This window comes from Neodiprion pinetum, chromosome 1 (assembly GCF_021155775.2).
Source record: "Neodiprion pinetum isolate iyNeoPine1 chromosome 1, iyNeoPine1.2, whole genome shotgun sequence".
Classification (NCBI taxonomy): domain Eukaryota; kingdom Metazoa; phylum Arthropoda; class Insecta; order Hymenoptera; family Diprionidae; genus Neodiprion; species Neodiprion pinetum.
In genome coordinates, this window is record NC_060232.1 from 1269506 (window position 1) to 1287462 (window position 17957).

Here is a 17957-nt window from a genome sequence, read left to right on the forward strand (position 1 = left end):
ACATTGAAAATACAGATTATGCGAGTGTACGGAATGCGAATCGAGTAAAAGACTGGGAGATGACTCGCGTTCGAGAAGAGAAGAGAGAGATTCCTTGATATTTTACACTCGGATGCATCTATTGTCCCCCGTTGCTGGCTCAGCTTCAGCCTCTGGCTCTCGTGATGCGCGCGGCAGCCCCAATTATGGGCCTGGGATGCTCTCTCTTGCGCGTGTTAGTCGCGGTGACACGCGACGAGGAGAATCGGAGGAGTGGGAGGAGAGAAAATGAGAGAAGGGGGGAGGAGAGTCGGTATCCTCCCGGCATCTCGTGCATCTTTCAGTAAAATTTTAATTACAATCGTAATTATTCGAAGAAAGTTTTGCTCGAATGCAACAAACTAACAATCCCCGCAAGGCCGCGCCGAGTAGATGCAAACGACAACGTTGAAACGCGCGCGCTTGGTAAAATTTTCACAAAATGAATAATGTAAAATAAAACATGGATGAAGAGGAAGGGGAGGTGGGGGAGGGAAAAAAACGAAACAGAGAAGAATAAATTGAAATACGTCAGGTACCTAACGTGTAAGATCCAATTCCACGTAATGACAAGGGTACTACAGGGGTGTTTCCCTTTTCTCAAATCTCATTACTGCCCGGCCAAAGTGGATGTCAACGAATGAAAAAAAAAAAAAAATTGGAAAGAAGAAGCGAGGGACTATCGGCAACGGAGGGAGAAAAAAAAACCAAGAAAATATGTAAAGAAAACACACAATACAACGCATCAAGACGAAATAATCAAGAAAAGAAATATACATGTACGAACAAAACTGAATTAATATTCGAGCTTTTTTTCATATCAAAGAAGCGTTGCATTGAGCAATGTTGAAAAAAAAAATTAAAATTTTTCATTTCACTGAGAGAAAAAACGTGTGACGTGTGCATTGTTGCATAGATCCTCAACCTTGATTATGGCGGTTCGGTTTTGGCGAAAATATTACCATTATTACCAATCTTCAATCATTTTCCGTCACGGGAAACGACTGGGAAATTTTCGATTACTTATCCTGACATGAACTTAATCTCAAAGACAATTTATACCAAATTTTTGTTTCTCCTCTCAGTGTAATAAAACTGACGTGTCTTTTACTACAGACAAAAAACAAGATCCTTATGGAATTGTCAGGTGAGAGGTTGTACAGCCTTGGTAAGAAAAGCATGTAATTGTCGAAGAAATTTTTTCAACGGTTTATAATACGGTAGCGACAGATACACGACAAACAAGCAAGTTGGCAGTTGTAAGGTGCAGCTAACAGCAGGCGGGCATCGGGCAGCACGCGATTCATTCACGAGATAGGCGGTGGTCTAGTACACCTTGGGATGATCAACATCAGCAGCAGCAGGGGACAAAACCGACTACAAGAATACCGCGGTGGTGAGTTTCATTCATAAGTGGGAAAACTAGAAAGCGAAGGACAGAGAGATGGAACAGAAGACGTCATAGACGTATAAGGTCCGACGACGAGGTCCTCGAGGACGATTAACCGTAAGACGTCGGTTCGTAAGAGGTGAGCAGCCATTAGGTCCGGCGCTCGTTCGCTCATTCGGTCAGCATCAGCGACCCTCGCCAAGCCAGCTATCTACTAAGTGGTTACAACTACTTTATAAGTGACGTGCTAACGAAGTGTGTAACAGCCTGTAAATAAGGAACCTGTAATTACGGGCGGTCTGCCGCGGACGCGAAGAAGGCCACCCACCGGAGGAAGACGAAGAGAGGCCGAGGAGTCGGCGAGGAGAAGGAGGAGTGCAGCAAGTGTGGTCGGTACGCGAGTGTGTGTCTGTGTCTGTGTGTGTGGGCTGCTCGCGCCATACTGTCACTGGGCAACGAGGAGCGAGAAGAGAGCTCGGCAGCAACGGCAGCAGCAGCAGCCCGTTCGTTCGGACTAACTAACAACCTCCTCTCCAACCGGCCTGCACGGCTCGCCACTGCGGGCAGAACCGGCGCCTTGATCTTGCCGACAAACAAAACTCAACGGGGGATGATAATCACAGTCACGCGGATACCGCGGTAGTAGCCGCTACCAAAAAGGACGAAAACGTAGACCGCCAGGACCACCGGGACCTGATAATCGTCGTCCAGGACCGCGCCCCGCCCATCACCACGGTTCTACCCTCAATTTTCACTATAATTCGGTACCGTACCCAAACTTTCAACGCGGCACGATGACCGCTAACCAGCCTTGAAAGCGAAAGAAAAAAAGAAAGAACTCCCAGGTATTTCGTTTCCTCGTTTCCATATGGTTAGCCAATTATTTGTCATCTCTTCTCGATTTTGGATTATATCTCTTCAGGGATGTAATCCATACTCCGGTTGTAGGTATATCCCGAGTAGCCGGATCACGGGGCGTACCTCAAAGTTTGCGCAACATATAATGCACGGTGTGTATTTACTTATTGACTGTACACCGTGCGCCTGGTGTTTGCGATTCCCATGTTGTTTGCTCTGGCCGAGCGAGAAATCGGGCCTCTGGACACGGTAGGTATAATATATACACACATGCGTGCTCCGCCGCCACGTAGGCAGGTAGGAGGTGCGTGTACCACCAGCCTCTGCTTCACAGGCTCGCTTGTGTAGCACGCCGTATACGCGGTGCACGCAGCGCGCCTTCTTCGAGGAGGAGGAAGAAGCGAAGGACGAGCCTTCGGCACGTTACGTGCCCGGGGTGGGAGCACCGCTGTCAACGCTTACCTAATAACCGTTATTACATATGACAATCAATTTCCCAGTTTACCCTCGGCAGTACTTAATGCGTGGTTACGGCCCCCGCTGGCAGGCTACACACTCGACGGTATTATATACCGTACGTAGCCACGTATGTCGGCGAGCGGGGAAGAGAGAAACACCGGTGGAGAGGAGAACCAGTTGAGACAGCAGACCGTAACTTCCTGCACCTCCGCCGAACGAAGTCGCATCGAAATGTCTAATCGTCTCGAAAAGTTGTACAAGTTGTTTCTGATCGTTAAAAATTGAATTCAAACCCGAAACGTTGGAATGTTTTCTGAGGTTTTCCCGGCACTGTGCGCCAACTTGGAGGTGTTTCATTTTTGCAGAACGAATGATATTTGAAACAACGGTCCGTCCGCTGTCTTTTTAACCGGGCACCTTTTCCCATCGTCAGACGTCAGCGTACGTCGGACAAGCAATATAAGGTATGTAGAACACGGTCGATTACGACGTGACAGTAAAGCCCCCGTCGCCCCACGTGTCCTCCCGTATGTCACAGGGGCTGTCAAACAATGGGGATAGGACATCGCATGCATGCAGGTAGGATTATGCCGTGGAACCCCTTTTCCCGTCGGCGGTAGTGCTGATCCCGTATGAACATACGCGAGCGGAGGGATCGAGGAGGGTGCGTATCGCATCGCGTAACGGGAAAAGGAGGGCGGAGAAGCGAAGCGAAGAGAAGAGAAGGGAATACGCAATGTTAAAAGGACAGACAAAAGTGTAACTGCATTGTCAAATAGAAAAATCCCCTACGGGACGTCGATGGCACAATAATGGGACAGATTATAATCTTGTCTGCTCTTCACTGCGGGGACTTCCTCGCTGATGCAGGGGTCCTGAACACCGCGTGTATATATCCAGTCCGCCAAAAACCCTCATAGTTCGATCCGTGCATGGAGAGAGGGAGAGAAAGAGAGAGAGTTGGTTAAACTCGCGTTGTATAGTGGATTGCTGATACTGCTGCTGGTGATGCACGCGGCCACCGCTACAACGATGATGTAGTAGGCATACTATCTTGTCCAACTATTGACGGACATGCCTGCTTACCAACCGGGGCATGACATGCTATAGCCTAATTAAGTAGGCATAATGGATCCAACAGTTGTGTGCATTGTGCATCCAGCCTCTCCCCACTCTTAGGCTTGCGGCGACACTCGCTCGTTTCACCCTGCGATGTCCAGTGAGTGTAATACCATGTGATATGATAAATGGGCTGTTCTCTTCTTGTCGTTGCTTTTTTTTCTTTCAACTTTCGGAAATCCTTGGTGTCACGATAAATGGTTTTTCGCGTGAATTTACACATTTCAATTAAGGGGGAATTTACACCTCCACCATCCGGTATCGATGATACTGCCTTCATTGGAAATGTTCTTGGAAACTTTAGATCGGCGAACACAGTGAAGTTCGGAGGCTAGAGTTTGAATCTGGTGTGGAGAACGAACGAAGAGTAGGAGCAGGAGACGGAAGGTGGGGTGGTTCTCTCTTTCCAGCTCGACGGAGCCAATTCAGACCCGGAATTTATCGTATCAATTTCTGCTCCGCGGAGTGGCAAAGAGCTCGCTCGCTTCGGTGTATTAGCGCCAACGTTGCCTCCACTTCGACCGGGACCGAACCGAACACATTCGCGAGCGAACGCCGTTGTTGGCAATACGACGGTGCGCGGAGTGCCCTGTATACAACGGTGTGGGAAGGGTCGACGTATTGTTAGCTGGGCACGACCCCCGTCGTCTGGCTTGTATAGAACGTCATGGAGCCTCATTCGGGTGCATTTTAACCTCAATTACGCGAAAAAGATCATCGCCTTACTCATCGAGTGGTTTTTCACCCCTCTGTAAGAGAGGGTAGCACAACTCTATCATTGCTGGCTCGAGCAGCCGCGTCAACGACAAGCTCCTTACTCACCTCATTCGCTTTTTCTCCCATGACTTGACTTGCCCGACATAATTCCTGAGAAATCAGCTCTTTTCACCTCAGGCTGACCATGTAGAGTGGATTCTTGAATTCTTTGTAATTGCAAGGTCCATTCGGAGACAGTCCGCGAAACATGGTATAGTCGGCAGGGGGGCGAACGAAGGTAGGTTGGTTTGGGGACCTCTTCAGGCTTGCCGGAGAGCAAAATGATGCATCATCCGTCGAGAGGCCAACTAGCTAACCAGCAGTGAGTTGGAGAGAAAGAGAACGTTGGCGTTGGTTGCCGGTATGGATATCCAGTGAACCTAAGACCGGTCGCATTGATCTTCGGACAAAAAACAATCGCCGAACCCATAGCTGCTTCTCTCACCAGGCATCGTCCTATGCTTCTCTCCGTGCCGTTCTCCACCGCTAGTGCCAAAATATCAACGAAGGATGGGGTAGAGTATAGTTTACATACCCGACCGTGACTCACCCAAATAACCACACGATATCTACGTGTATAAAAATAACCACAAGAGAACACTCTGGCGATATTTTGTTTCTTTTCTCTTCTTTTTGGGCTCAAATTTTGAGGCAAAAATTACTCGATACGTACATACCACATGCATATATATATTTTTTCAACAAGAAAGGAAAGATAAGTTATACACGTGCCGTGCACACGGGTCAAGTCGGTTTGTTGGACTTCCAGCGGCTCACGGAGACACCGTTTGATCTCAGATGCAGTTTTATTTCCCTCTATTTATTCCTTTGGTGGATAGGATCGAGAAAAATCTGACCGAGCACAGGGTAAACGTTGTCAATCAAAAGAAAAACAGAGAACGTTGTTTGTGTTACAACCTTAACCTCGACGTTGAAGAGGTTAGAGATACGCACACGTATGTGTACAATAATATGTATTTAATACACATATGCTACAGTCGGAGAGAACGAATCGGAAAATGAAAAAGCTGCTGAAGAAATTGCGTCGGGATGCAAAAGGGCGAGAGGATTGGGGGGAGGGGGGATGTGACCGGAAAGTCAATGAACGCACTTTGTCCCTCTGCGGACAATAAACTTTTCAAGTTCCATATAACCGAAGTTCCCCCCCTCCCCCCCTCCCGTCCAGCATCCCAATTGAAACGAATATGGGAGAGAGGAGCACGTCAGGCAGCAGAGGTGCTTTCGTTTTCCACCGGAACGAAACGACAGAGCCGCATATGTGTGTTATGTACTCGAAATTCTGATAATTCGAGACCACGCTGCCGGTACGGCACGCACGTGAGTATATGCGTTATTTACGTGTGTCCCCGGGGTTTCTGAATATTCATACACGCGCCGATAACTCCGAATGTACCTGGACGCGTGTGCGTGTCGAGCCTCGAGTGTATACCCGACTCCAAAAAGGGTCGTTGCGGGCCTGAAGTGGTCCTCCGCGCAGTCGATGGCTGGTTCCGTTCCGTTTCGTTCCGTACGTTCACCGCGTCTCGATTCGACAGGGTTGTTGTTCCCGTTGTTTTCGTTTCCCCCCTTTCCTACCACCCCGCCACGCCCTTCGTATTCCTCTTTCAATTTTCTTTTGTATATAACATTTTTTAGGCAATGATTAGCACGCGTGTCGCCACCGCGGTAATTCTCGTTCACGAAAACATTCAGTCATAGTTTCGAAGTTGCTGCGAAGATCGACGTGGCTCCAACTATCAAATTTCAAACATCCGAATCTACTTCAATTCTCGTTCGAATTTAACACCGTGTATAGGGAACGGCATTTCTACAAATTCCCAGACCCGGTTGTTCGGCATCCGATCCCGATCTTTTTTGTCGATTTTTGCCCGGAGGACGACAGCTGAATTTCCGTCCCCACCTTATTCAAATTCACTGCTGCTCGACCGCGAGTTCGCCTTGCGGTTCTGGATGCGACGTGGATACGTGTAGAAGAAATGTGGGTGTATCCTTGACCATAGCATCCTTTTTACGTGTCCAGGTAGATACCTGTATATAAGCCTGTTGGTTTTCAGATTGAAAAGGTGGTGGTCACAATCAGCGAAGCGGGCGTTCTTCGCGTATACATGCTGCTTTATTTCTCACTGGCAAAGTCGCGATATTTTTTCCTCCTTTTACACCTGTCCCAGCTCTCTTCTTTCCTCGCTGCCATATTCTAATCCACGCGAGTTGCGCGCCGACCGGCGAAAAGAGCCGCATTGAAACGATCACGCTAACCTGCACCTCGGGGAAAATAATACCCTGTACTTCTTGTAACCTGTTGCCACCACCACCATCACCATCACGCGAAAGTTTGAATCGAGTTGAATTACAAGGTGGTGGGTACGGTTGCCTGCCCAACACCTAACTATGGGAATTTTCGACAAAAGAAATCTGGTAAACGTCGAGATATTCTACCTCTAACGAGGTGCAATTTTGGCAGAACAAGCCGCGTTCAAAGTTTCAGTCTTAGTCTGATGTCCATTCGGGATTCAAGAAGCTTAAAATATATTCTACCGCGCTTACATACGTTATTCATAGGTATAATCGCATGGCTAAAAATTTCAAGGTAAGTATTTTTATTTCTTCTTTTCCGCTGTTCTCCTCAAACGATCAGATCGCCGCCGCTGCTGCTGCTACTTTACCTAAGGCATGGTAATCGTTAGGTGGAATTGGGTTGGTGGAAACGAAATTGCTATAGAAGGAAAAACAAAGGGGAGTAAAAGAGGCGGGGATCGGCGCGTAGGTGTGCTGCCAAGTGCGACGACGTTCTTCTCGCTACGAGCTAATGCAGCAGCCGCGGTGAAATATTCATCAGACTTCCAGAGCCGGGAACCGTCGAGACCCACCCTTTATATCTGGTAATTACCCTTTTCTCTCTCGTTCTCCCCCCTCCCCCCCCCCCGACTCGCTCTCCCTCGTTTCTCTTTACCCTGCTCTCCGGCTCTCCGGCTCTCTCGTCACCCTCTCTCAGCCTCGCAGCCTCGCTGCCGCCTTCCTGGTTCCGCCCGTTTTCCGGAACGCGTATATACATACACATACATATACATACACACACACACACACACACACAATTCCTCCTCGCTCGCCATTCCCGTTCGTCCTCGCCGAAGTTCGCCGCCATTTCCAATATCCCCGTTAATCCGTATACCTCGACGTTCTCCGCGCGTCGTAAAATTCAACGTCAAGATAATTTCGGACGAACGGTGTGCAATGATCAAAATTGATTATCAATTCAAGGCGTTGCGTTCGCAAGTTTCTGCGGAGCGTTTTTTTTCTTTTCTCTTTTCTCTTTCAAACATTTGACACGCAGTTACCGCAGCCCCCTGATGCACATGCGGTGTAATCAAGTATATTAAGGAATACGGAAGGAGAGAAGAGAAGAGGATGTATGGGTGGATGAAAAGATAGAAAGACGGGGGTACAGGGAGAGAAAAAGAGTGAGAGAGATAGATAGCATCTGTAGTACGCTCGCTATCGGAGGCGGGTTTAAATATTTATACGCTAATGTCTATGCATCGGCAGACATCAAAGCAAGCCCCAGGCCTCCTGCATAGTTGATAAAAATAAATTTTACCCGATATACATATACCCCCGCCACCCAGCCTCCTTCACCGACCCCATCCACCTACTTCTTCTTCTTTCGCGGGGCTGTTTTGCACTCGCGTATATAGAGAACCATGGTTTGTTCCCCTTCTTCTCTCGTAGATCCTTCAGGAATTCAACAGCGTTGTCGAGGAGTACATGCAGGTGAAAATCGCCGTGGGTGAACCTCTTGGAAAAAGTTAAATTATATCTTTTCTTTTATACCCACCAACCCTTTTTTTTACCGACCATTTTTCAAACCAATGCATTCCAAAGTTTTCGTCGCGTCGGCTTACGCACGCCAAAACAAAAAAGAATTGGAGGAAAAAAGAAGGTATGTAAAAAAAAAAAGAACAGAAGAAAGTAAAATAAAACAAAAGTTGAAAAAAGAATGACACACACACGCGGTTTGTTTGCCATGGGTAAACTTGGGAAAAGAAGAAGAAATCTTCGGGGCGACGAGACGTTAAAGCAAACACGAAGTCACACACGACGACGAGGACGAGGACGAGAGAGAACTCGCGAGGAGTAGCTCACCTCGTATACCCCCCATCCTCGTGTTTCAAATTCGTTTCTTTTCTTTTCTTTTTTTTCTTCTTCTTCTTCACTTCGGGACAGGAGGCTTTCTATTATACCTATCCTTATTTTCGCATTTACATCGTGAAATCGCTGAATCGCGGCGATCGGTTTGGATGGAAAAAAATCATTCAAGGTAGGTGTACCTATTCGTCAGCGCAAGGGAAATGATAAATAATAACAATAGAGAAAAAAAAGCAACGCGTGTGAATCTGAATACCATGTAGGTATCCTGTATTGTACAGTTTATACATAATACGTTACATGACACGTCCTCCAAGTAACCCTTTTTTTTTATATACATACGTTGTACCTTTGTAGGAGGCGTATGAACGACAAACGACTTTTGATCGTATTTTAATAAAACAACAAAGAGGGAACACGCACCCCTGTACATATACTGTATAATCTATACACAGGTAGGTATCTGGATATACATACGACACGTTTATACATTATTAATATGTATAGGTATATGCTATACATCAAGTGTTCGCATAGCTTTTTTGCAACGTGCAATCTATATAATACCGGCACTTCAATTACACGACGTCGCGGAACACTTTTGCACGCTCTTTTCTGCGCTCGTTCATTATAATTATTTATTCATTCATTCTTTCATCTCCTTCCTTTCATTTGGCATGCATATTTGTTTGCTTCGAATCCCATCCAATCCGCAGATCGGTTTAACGACTCATCGTTATGCCTTGGAAAAGAATTTTGTGTATACGCGTTACGTATTTTTTGCTTTTTTTTTTCTTCTTCTTGTTTTCCCACCTCTTGAAAAACCGAAAGAATTAGAAAAATCAAGACGAGATATACAGTTATTTGAAAGTTACGACGAGGCAAATGAAAGACGAAGATGGCAGGGCATTTGAATTTTCGATACGTTCTTTTTGTCACCAAAGTGTATACCTGTACGACAACTTGGCATTAATTGTAAAAGCTGCTTATAAAACGGTAGTAAAGCACGGACGGCATTACAACGCGACGAGCGTGCACGAAACCGCATTAAGAGTAGGAAGAAAAAGATTGCCCATACGGATTAGCCGGGAAAAATCGATCAATCTCGGTGATCGACGGCGGATTAACAATCTGAGATAATATTGTGCCTGTCCGTCGGTCGGTCGCGCATTGCTCGCGTCATTCCAGGTACATAACACACGTCCATAATGTGACTATACACGTGTGTACACATGCACATATATATTATACCCACCATGGTCACAGCTTGTTATATTGATACACAGGCTGTGCTTGGGCCTTCCGATATAACACTGTCCCCGTTTAAGATAAGGCCGTGTGCCACGGGACACGGGTTGTTGTTGCTTATAACATGCGGTGGAGGAGGGAGGAAGTCAAAATAAAGAAATTAATTTTACAAGACTGATTCCGATGACGAGTCTTTATAAAAATAGTAAGTTGAGTCATTGTTCTTCCTCCTCCTACGTCGAAAAATCAGGGTGAATTTTGACAATGGATGGGATTTGGGTTACGGTAGACATCCACGTACCTACACATATGTGTATTTTTATGTGTGTGTGTATGTATATATATATATGACTGACCACGAATTCCCCGGTCGAGCGGCGTCATCGTGGTTGGATGGCTTCCCGGTCTTACGGCGCCGGACAATGTCCACCGCCACCTCAACCCTGGTTCCCGATTCGATTCCCCCGTCACGATAGTCGTTCAAATCTCCCGAGGAGACTCCCCTCGCTTATCTGCTTGCTCCTCCATCAGCGATGGTGGCGTCTCTTGGATATTTCTGCCTCTTTCTTCGCTTCGTCCTGCACCTAGCGGTCACACAGAGTGAGCCGTTGGCCCGAGAGCCAAGGGACAAGACCATCAACTTTCGGCGACGTTCTCTTCTCGCTCGCTCACTTTCTCTCCGCGTCCCGAACGACCGAACGAACGTCCAAATATTTACCCTCGATTTATCCACCTTGGCTAAGCCCTCTATTCACAAGAGGATCTCTCCCCGGATGACTAGTACATAATACGCCATTATTATATCCGGCCACGGTCCATTTCACGCAAGGGATTCTGACTGATTTCTCCTTCCTTCCTTCTCCTTCCCTAGGAGATCCACCTTTTCTTCTCGTTTGTTTGTTTGTTTGCCCTTTCTTTCTTCTTACTCTCGACTATGCAGCGCAGCTCTACAACTCGTCCGACAGACTCTGCTGCTCTACCTACTCTTTTGTATCGTGTGGCTTTTTGCACACGAATAATGCAGATCCTCCGAAATTGCAACGAATATAATATAAAAGTGCAACGGAATGAGCCTTGAAATTACCTTCGGTACCTCAGCTCGGGTTCGCCTATTTCACGTTCACGTACCTTGTATACAAACACGGAAAACCCATCATTCCGCACAATTGCTTCGTTATAATGAAAACCGTGAAAATTCACCATCGAAATAAGTTCAATGCTTCGTTACTGTTTAAGCTGGGTTCAGGTCGCGCATCAAACAGCTCCTCCTTCAAATTTTTACGATTATTTTGAAACGAGTAGGGTTTGGCATTGGCCAGGATACTCGGCCTATGCCCACGGCTTATCTGACAACGCCAACTCCTGATGCTGTGGTTCGACGAAGCGGCAGCAGCAGCAACTATCAGTTCACCTTGTCACTGATTTATTTGCGTTCGAAGCGTCCTGTGTATCCCAATCAATCATTCCGGGCAAACAGGCAGCGGTGGAAACAAGCATGGCTTCCCTACACGGCCCTTATCGTCTCACAACTCCTCCCCGATGATTTCTCCCCCCCATCCCTCACCCGTCACCAGTCACTGCAGCGACGGTGTTACGGTAACGGAATATTTACCAAACACCGTTGATAACATTGGCAGAGTACGACACCGTTGTATATCAAGTCAAACATGTCATTCAATATCACCTGCGTCGGTTTAAACCTACAGCAGAAGAGCTGGCGTCGTTCATGTTGTATATACGTGTCGCACGATTTTCATAAAATTCGTTATTGAATACAGAAATAGGTCTATGGTATCGAGAAAAATGGGGGAAGTAGAAGATTCTTGATTAGTTACTTGCTATCATTTTCTACAAACTCGGTATAATCGCTCGATTTTACACGGTGTATTCTCGTTCTTCATACTTCACATCACATTGTATCTACCGTGTGTCGATATAATAATTAGCGCGCGATTGTAATCATCGTTCGTTTGAGACACTGCTCGCTGAAGGGTGAATGCGAAACGATAGACATCACGTCGCGGTAGGAGAGTAATTTTCTAGGCGGAATAACTCGATAGCGACGATGAAATATGTACGATTCAAGTGGCACGATACCTTCTATCTACTAGGGGTGCATCTCAAGAAATGACGGACGAGCGTGACGGACTACACTGCACGATTTTATTCAGATTTAAGGAAAACACGCTACCTGGGACTTGACGTGCCGGTGGATTGACTGCGTATGAGTGAGAGTTCAAAGAGGAAATCAATCGGAGGTGTTTCATCCTCGATTTTCATAACACGGTAGGTTTATTTTTTCCGAATTGCATTTTTTTTTTTTTACAAAATCACGTACAGCCAAATGAAGAATAAACATATCCTGAGTACCTACGCGCGGGTTGATTAAAAAGTAAATGACAGGATAAGAACAAAGGAAAAGAATTTCGTCGTTTGCCGGATTAATAAGGGGGGATGATCTCCGCGACGAACGTTAAGCCGGGCGGTGATATTTAATCTCTGTTAATACAGGATCGAACGACTGCCTGCGTACACGGCATTTTGCTGACTTCTGCAACGTCGCTCCTTATCCTCCACGTCCGCGTCCCCTGTGTTATACGCGAGTCTTCGGCTTCTCATTTAACCGCAAAACTTATCCTTCACTCTTCCAGGGAAAAGACAGAGGAAGAGAAAGAGAGACTGGAATTATTAATGAGAAAATTTGAAAGAAAAGTTCCGACCAGTTTCAAATTATAAGAGGCGTCAATTTTTTTTTTTTTTTTTCTTCTTACGAAAATTTAGTACCATTTGTTACATTGCTCGTTCACGTTTTTATTTCTCACATTATTTCGACGGTTTATAGATATTAATAAACGTAAAAATCGAATTCTTCCACAAGTGGTAAAGGCATCAGTGTACGTTAGAGAAATAAGAAATTAAACCACCGGAAGAGAGATAAATCGATTGGTTATTTGCTCGAATGAAATCGCATTACGTTTCCCGAAATTCGATAAAGAAGAAAAGAAGACGAGAAAGAAGAGAGATGAGTGGGAGAAGGACAAAATATACAACACACGAAATGCGCCAAGATCCAGGAGAAGGAGGCAGGCAGCAGGAAGCGATAACTTAGTTAGGGGAGACTGACGACGAAGAGAAAGGAGAAAGAAAAAGGAGGAAAAAGAAGGCAGAAGCGCGCGCAGGGCGCGGCGCTGAACCAGATAGAGGAATTTCAGCTATTTTCTGCCATTTGCTCCTTCCTCCGACGATCCTCGTCGTCTGATCTCAGTTCGTCGAAAAAAAAAAAAATAGAAAATGAAAAAAAAGAAACGCAAACCGCCCCCACCACTCGTCGCCAAATTCTCCCAAAGACACGAAGAAATAAAAAGTCACGATAAATCGAATCAATCATCGTTCATTAGGTCTACACTATGTACAAGGGATTTTAATTTCACGATAGTCCAACAATGAAAGTATTTCCCAACAGGTCGCATCGCCAAATTAAACTTACATACATATATACAGGGTGGCTACTAAATCTCCGCGACAAAATTCCCTGACTTTTCGATGGTTTTCCAGACAAAAGTCTTATAATTTTTCCTGACTAATTCGGATAAATTGGTTACATAGCAAATTGATAAAAATATACACAATTTCCAGATAATTTGTTTTTGTTTTTTATGAAAGTACGAACTGTTACTTGGGTCAGACTGTCCCATCTAGCCGGTGAGCACAATCGTTTGTAAGGTAATATTTAGGAATATTCAAAGTTCAAAGAGAAATTTCCGGCGATGGTAAAAAAAAATTTGTTTTCGATCCAATTCATCTAAAGCTTAAAAAAATTATGGGACGTATTTGTAATAATAATAATAATAATAATAATATAGTAAATGATTCCCTGACTTTCCGCAAAAACTCCTAACATTTCTCTGATTATTCCCGAATTTTCTGACCATTCTGCTATGATAATATACGTCATAAATATAGTCAAACTAAACTTGAACCATGAAAGAGTTCTGACCTACGAACGAGGGTCGATTCGTCCCCGTGATTTGATTGCAAGTTGCCTGTGCGTACAACAAGGCGAAGGTTGGATGGTAAAAATAATAGAGAGTGGTAAATTGAGATGTTTTGCGGGCGTAGGTGGGTGTCCGCAAGCCTCTTATACCCATGAGGAACGTCTCGCTCATGCACGACGACCGAGGAGCGATGAATTTTTTATAAACTTTCCCCGTACGTGGCTGCGAGGAGCCGCGTTCTTAGATACCTACGAGAGGCCTTAAGACGTGGCGCAGGTACGAGGTAAGGTTCGATTCCCGTTTCCTAACCACAAGGGCGACCGCCGACTCCTCCTCCGAGGTTGACACAAGCCGAGTTTATGCAATCTGCTGCATGATTTACCCAAATTGCAGCTCCGGAATTACTTCGTAATTATTGCACAACACGCAACGGGGCGCAGCGACTTGGAATCAATCCTCGGCTTCGAGTGTACCAAAATAAAAAGATGGAAAAAGATGGAAAAAACTTTGCAACAAACTAGTGAGGAACGTTCGGCATATTTCTGTCAAAATGCAATCAGCAGCCACATCGATTAAGACGATAAATACGGAAATTTGTACATTTACTTTCTAGATACATCGATTCTCTCTTCTACGAATAAATCGTCGTCCAAATCAGAGGTTAAAAACAACGAAAGTGAGAAAAGTCTGCACCGCTTGAGAATAAAGAAAATAGAAAATCGTAGCAGCTAGGTAAATACTTAAATAGGAGAGGTGGAATTGTAAGGGCATGAGCGGCGTAAACCGGACTTAAGGAAGCGGCGGCGAGGTGCCCGGGCCTCCATCTCCTCCTCGGCGACACATAACTAATGCAAAACTCCGGGGTCGCGGTTTATACGACATTCTGAGCCGGGCGTCGCTTCTCTACCCTCGACTGTCGCGTCGCGCACTCATCCTCGGGGGGAACGACGACGACGACGACGACGAGACATACGCCGAATGTGTTAGTACCTTCCACGCGTGCGAGCGAACGACACCAACACACGCGTGACGGCGAAGTGCAAGACCTTGCATCGTGGTATGCAACAGACGGTAAAATTCGTGCATCTGCGTCATCGAGTAAGCGTCGCGTATTATTCGCGAAAACTGTGAGTGTATAAAATAACGAGCAAACGCATTGAAGACCAATTTGTTGTAACTACGGAGGACAGAGGTAAGGAGGGCTATCTCTTTGTGGATAAAAAGTATCCTTAAAATAGAGTAAAATTGTTTGTAACAGGGCGTTGCTCTAGGAAAAGTTTCACATGCTTCATCGTAACTGTCAAGTTCAGATTGAATTTGATTACATATTAATGTCAGTGTATAGAAAAGTTGAAACGGAAATTAATATTTTTCACCTTTCGAATACCCGAAGAAGCTGAATGGACAAAATCTGAGTTTGTTGATACGCTGTATTAAAAGTTTACTAAATTTCAAGTGATCCGAAAGTTGCAAAATAACGAATTTTTCCAAAGATTCATCATTACATTAACGTCGCAAACTTCAGCCCAATTATTAGCGCCATTCTAGCGACTTGTTGAACCACTATCCGTCGCTTTTTGCTGGACACTTTTTCAGTTGTAAACCCATGTGAGATACTTCTCTTTACCTCCACCCTCCACGGTAATAACCAAACAGCGAAAACGACCGGAAACTGACTAGTTCCTAAACGATACGATTATTGCCATTCCCATATACGTCTACAACACTCGAATTCTACGAGTAGAGTAATAAGCGAATTTCCGCGGGTTAGACAACCGTGCAGTTAATTTTCGCAAACGTCGGCAGGCTGCAAAGTCTGGGAGGTATGAAAGCGGCTTTCGTCGTTGGTCCCGCAAGCCTCTCAGCCTTCGCGGGCGAGGAATTGGCAATAGGAAGGTATTAGCGTTGGGGGGCGGGGGAGGGGGAGGGTGGGAGGAGGATAAAGTAGCTGCGTATGTTGTACGGATGTGTAGTACCTACACGGTGAAGCGAAACGCGGGGCAAGTAAGTTCGCAAAGCATTTGACGGATGCGTAGGAGAAGATGAGGTAAAGAGAAGGTGATGAATGGTGGTTTTTTCTCGAAGAGGAGACGAGCAAACGGAAAAGTTGCAAGCTTGGTACGTAACGTACAACGAGTGATGCATTTTTGTTGCGCATTTAGCAACACTGAACCGACACTCCCGAAAGCTCAGCCTTAACCCTTCAACAATAAATTGTTATGTAGCTAGTTCCGAGCTCTCCGTATCTTTGATTTGCTGATTCTATGATCCGCAGAATGAAAATTCACTCGTTCGTTATAACGCAAGGATTGATCGAGTGGCGTTTGGTACGATGACCTCGGAGAAAAATGGTCTCTCATCCCACACGAACTGCACATACGTACAATATCCTGCACCGAAGGATCGAGGGAATTCGAAAAGGGAGAAGAAAGAGAGAGAGAGAGAGAGAGAGAGAGAGAAAGGAAGAGTGGAAATCCGAGCAGCCTGCAACCGCCGTCCGAGGAAGGAACGACGAATCGAGATCAAGAGGCACTTGAAATCCGGCCGTCCGGCACTTTGCGGAGTGGAGAGCGAGAGCTTTTGCGGCAGTTGTACGGCGGCAGAATGTTGTAGGTAGTACGTGTGCCTTAAGGTACAGAAATATGAGGACGGGGTGAAGGGGGGGTGGTTATAACAAGGGGGAGGTGAGGAGATCCCGGCGGTCAGACGATCGTCTACTTGTACGAGTACCGCGTAGATGCGACGAAGCGTGGAGCCGCAGCGGAACCGTGAAAATCATGCTTCAACCGAAGTTTATAGCTATGTGTATACATACACATATACATGTATACAGATGTATGTATGTATGGCAAAATCCTCGACAGAAAATAATAATCCCCGGTACCGATCATTAAATTGTTCCGGCGGTGGTTAACACTAGGAGGAGCGTGCGCCGAGGAGGGTTGGTATGTGCTGCCGCTTCCCTTCCCTGATTGGTCAATTAACGAGTGCATTAGAAAATAACGAGGCTTTACTACCCCTGCAGTGGGTATCCCCGTCTCGCAAACGTTCTCAAAACCGCCGCTGTTATACACCATTTTCAAAATTCAGCTTTACACGCGTAATTTATGCATGTTTATCGTATGCCAAGCAACTGCAGCGTTAATGCAACTTTGATGATTGCTTTCAAGGTAAGAAAATAACAATACTAACAACAACAACAACAACATCAGTAATAATAATGATGATAATAATAATAAACAATAAATCTCTGGCTATGTATAATACACATATATATTATATTGTATGTATCTACATGGGTATACGCTGTGGTTTTAATCACTCGGCGTGCGTTAATTAACCGCGGATAAATGCCCGCAGCGGTAATTACTTCCGTAGGATTCTGGTTTACGGCGCGAAAAGTGTTTTTTTGAAATTCATCAGAATACCTAGATGTGCGTATAATATATATAAGGTTCTGCAGCGGCCGTATAGGCAAAGAATTGTAGAATAAGAAAACCTTACGTAGCGCAATTTAAAAATCCTTTGAGTCTTTTAGCTTTCCCCGCATGTGAGATTGGGTGGAATATTTTTTTAGGACGAAGAAACGAGAACAGCCTACGTTTGCGGCAAAAGTACTCGTAATTCCGCCACTTCACGGTTGCGGCGTAAGGGATATAGGTGTATATTATAAGTTTTGCAAAATACGCGTACGATCGAAATTTCATACGGTATTTCGAGTAAAAGCAACGACGAGGCAAAAAAAAAAAATTAAAAACGGTCAAAAGATTTGCGAAAAATTCTGACAACAAAAAAACTCGTAAAACCTGGAGGAGTTAGGAAAATATTTACAATTCGCTACTAATTACTGGGATATTTTTTATTTATTTTTTTCTGTACACCGTACAGACTTATATATACATTAGTTTATTTTTTTTCGTATCGTGATCCGCTTAACGATTGTTCATGAA

General features: G+C 45.3%; 1 protein-coding gene across 8 annotated transcripts in view; it reads right to left on the reverse strand.

Annotated features, from left to right (window-relative positions):
* Nucleotides 1-17957, reverse strand: part of LOC124214633 (protein pangolin, isoforms A/H/I/S) — a 133152-nt gene that overhangs the window by 47904 nt on the left and 67291 nt on the right. Inside the window, exon 1 of one of the 8 annotated variants that reach the window (XM_046617176.2) lies at nucleotides 10369-11088. The exons of the other annotated variants lie outside the window; for them this stretch is intronic. The gene's annotated coding sequence lies outside the window, so the exon portion shown is untranslated. Of the gene's footprint in view, nucleotides 1-10368; nucleotides 11089-17957 lie in introns of those variants that run through there. 8 annotated transcript variants of the gene reach the window in all.